Raw genomic sequence first — 3,990 nt, forward strand, 5'->3', positions numbered from 1 at the left:
CCCCTATGAGTAACCATATACCCTATCCCTATGGGATATACGGCAAAAATGGAAGAGTTTCAAAAAGTTTATTTTTTAATATGAAAAATAAATATTTCGGATTTCTAATATTTTTTTCATAGTACAAAGTTTTTACTGATATAATTCGTTTACTTTAAACATAGTAAATAATACTTAATAAATTAAGTTTTTGATAGGTGCGGTGTATATACCAGAGTTACCCTATATGCGTGCAACGTCAATTTAAAGTCGAGATTAATTAGGATTTACATTCTCGACTAATCGCCGCATGTCCAATGTGAGATTGGATTGCGCAGGTTAAATTCGAAATGTACTTTAATCAGTATCTACAGAATCGAGTCTTTAGGAAATTAATTAGTGGCTGGAGTTACAGCGATAAAATAAGTCTGACAATGAGTTGTTTCGACGACGTTTTGTGTTAACTTAATGATATTCTTTATTTATTAATGTACAGTTAGATTAACTTTAAAGAAGTTGAAATTTTTTAAAAGTGGCTTACCAATACAAAATATAAATAAAAGGGAACAATCAGCGCGTGCGTGTATGTGTGTGTGTGCGCGCGCGCAACTAAAAAATTAATAAATAATTACTATTTTGTAAAGCTAAGAGAACTATTTGTATTCACATTTCTTCGCAAAAGAATCAATGAAAAAGATGTGACCAAATAATACATTTTGCCCGAATGCAAATGTTCTTCTGCTCTTTTCCATTTTAAATTCGTATTGTTCCACAAAACGAATTTTGCCGCAATTTATCATAACTGCTTGGCAGAAGATCAATAGGTCAAATGGCATCGATTTCTTTAATCGCATTTGTGCGAATAATTACTAATTACTGGTTAACTATCGCCTTGCTATATAAATAATTGTTACAGTATAGTTTATACATAGAAAGAAAAATAATGAAGCTATGCAACGTTACTTAACAGATTCAAGTGTCAAAAGTTAAATTATGTAGACTATGTAAATAGGTGTTAAGCAAAGTAACTTTTAGAAGGTCGCAAAATGAATTGACATTGAGATAGTAATAAAGTTTGTACATATCATAGATGACTGGAAATTAATTTGTTTTCTAATTGTGTTTTCACAAGTACGATCCTATCAATTTAATTATATTGTCTAAAAATTAATATTAATAAATGCGCAACGAATTTAGGATACAAGACAGTTATATAAAACAGTTAAGTTGTTCGGAAAACGATAAAGTAATGATAACGAAAATCATTACAATATTAATGCATTTTTTGTGTTGAATCTTTGCATTCAAGATTAAAAATTTCTAATAAGTATTAAGATTGAGACTTAAAATTACATTTCTGTAATAATTAGATAATACATAACACGTACGTACATTTTTATAGTCAAAATATTGCTCAATACTTCAAATACAGTACTCGTAACACACATGTCTTCAATTATTAAATCAATTATTAAAGTTGATCCAATTTTCAGAACGCTTACTATACTTTACTGTACTTTACTAGTTTGCGAACATTTACAAGTCTTGAAAAGAAGATTTTCAAAAGTCATTCCTCGTTAGTAAATTTCAAATTTGATAGCATTGCATTCTCCTGATAGTATCAGACGAACTATTACTTGAAAAAGTCAATTCAAGTTTCAGACGAACGCGTACAGTTATCTAAGTTGTTATTCTCTTACATGGAAACTTTCTATCGAAGCAGCATCTACTCTTTCATACGCGCCACCAAACGTATGATTTCTCCCTTAAAGTTTATACGAAACTCAATATTAGTTTATATTAAACCAACTAAAAGGGATAAGAGCAATTTTAATCCGAGCTTCCAAACGGTGCTAAGGGTAAAATGACAAAATGCGATGTAATTTTAAGTTATTAAAAGGATGTCTTGCTACTCTCCGCTGCATAATCCGAAGTGATTGGATCTCGGTGAAATTGATCTCGGATTTTATTAACAAGCAATTTTTAACATAGCCTTTGCGGCTCGTTTTGCTGTCGGCGAGTCTTAAAGATGCATGTGCGGTACAAGTTCGCAGTTTACGGTCAATGTGTGCTAAGATTACGGAAAAGTCTTTAATACATGCACGATGCAATCTCATTATCGTCACCTAACTCGAAGTGGTTGTGCAAATGAAACTGCACAATCACTAGGAGTAGGAAGAAAAAATCGCGTTGAAAATACCATTGAGAACACAACTGCGCAAATATATATATATGTGGGAGTTAACCAGAAATTTTGATCCAACGTCAATTTCGACAAAGTATGATTGATATCTCCGCTTGGCGGGAGAGCAGCAAGAGCGATGCACCTCAATAGACGTGATGCACTCAAGAAATGCTGTCGTCACGTCTCATAAATATAAATACACACAAAAAAATAAAATAATAAATAGAAATACATCCCAATTGAGTTTCACTAGATCCGCAAAAAAATAAACACGAATGCTATTTTCTCACAGAAATTAGAATGTCACGTCTTGTATTGAGAATTAATTTATCCCGATATAATATTTTATTTTTAGAAATAAAGCTGTATTAAGAGAAACTTACATTAAAAAAATCGTCATCATTCTGTAAGCATTTGTATCAATTATAAAGCTAAGCAGTATTTGATCATCTGGCTCCTTATATAATCCATAAAGTAATTTTTACTCCCTTTATATATTATTAGAAATCTTAATTTATTAAACTACTTAATAATTGAACGCGTAACAATTTTTTATTGAAAAATTGTCTTACTAAATACTGAATAAATATTTTGTAAATGAACCTTTAATAAAGTCTATATAAAATTTTTATGAAAAATTTAAAGAATAGAAGATAAATCATTTCGTTATGATTGTGTAATTGTGCACTAGAAATCTTTAAAATTTTGATATATAGACGCAGTCAGTCGCCTTCAGCAACAAATTCAAATCGCACTTGTGCATGTGGCAAAGATCATTATTTTTTATGAATTATGTATATATGAGATAACATAATATTTCAAAATATTTATACGTAATAGATCAGAAGTATAATATTATAGAGTGCAATAAGCTGAAAATAAGGTAAAATAATATGCTGAATAATGTCAGGAATATCAATGTTATTAATTAATCAGTATTTGAATATATAAAATAATTACATTGATCACTAATAAAAATTAATGTAACTACTCCGCTATTTCTAAATTTTATTTTTGACATTGCCAGAAATCCTACCGTTTGATTTCAAAATAATATGAAGGCAGCAAATGATATAATAATGTTCGACATATAGATCCGTTATAAAATGAGCCTTATAAACTTAGCGAATTTATTAAGATTTCGTGTTTTATTACAAATTTTAATGCAAACTCTTGTTTTATCAGCTATATTATTTCATAGGAAAAAGTCTATACTTAATTATCTGCAACTTCCAACCTCTAATATTTTCAAAACATAATATTTAAATATAACTAAGTTACTATTTATTGTACTTTAGCATAATATATATATATTATGCTAAATATATAATTCTTATTGCTAAGTAATTATTACCTTAAGTTAATATTAAAATACCATGAAATGATCATTAGAAATTGCTGACACTTGAAATCCTCACAATCCTAACAAATACTATAACGCGATTTATTAAGTACTTTCTATGATATTCTTTGTAGGAAAATAAATTAAGACCGATACATAACAACTAGTTTATAATATAACAATTATAATTATATTTGACTACTCAAATTAAATTAAAATTTTATTAAGAATAAAAAATAAAACTCTTTACTAACATCTACATTTAATATTAAACATCTTCCATAAATTATTTAAAAACAAAAATGGAGTGCGTTTCGACACTTAATTGCAATTGTCTCGTCAGTATTTCATGTTCATTCATATTTATGTACACGCTCGTGCATATTCCGATATCCCGACAGTTCCGGAGAGCTATCCGTACGTATTCTTCCGGCCATATTATACATATTTTGAAAAAACTCGCATGCTATTGAGCTATAGATGA

General features: G+C 28.9%; 1 protein-coding gene across 6 annotated transcripts in view; it reads right to left on the reverse strand.

The window, feature by feature from the left end:
• The window catches only part of LOC108750217 (ras-related protein rapA), a 39,597-nt gene that overhangs the window by 11,148 nt on the left and 24,459 nt on the right, over positions 1-3,990 (reverse strand). The window lies entirely within an intron of this gene.

Source organism: Trachymyrmex septentrionalis, unplaced genomic scaffold (genome assembly GCF_001594115.1).
Source record: "Trachymyrmex septentrionalis isolate Tsep2-gDNA-1 unplaced genomic scaffold, Tsep1.0 scaffold334, whole genome shotgun sequence".
Taxonomy (NCBI): domain Eukaryota; kingdom Metazoa; phylum Arthropoda; class Insecta; order Hymenoptera; family Formicidae; genus Trachymyrmex; species Trachymyrmex septentrionalis.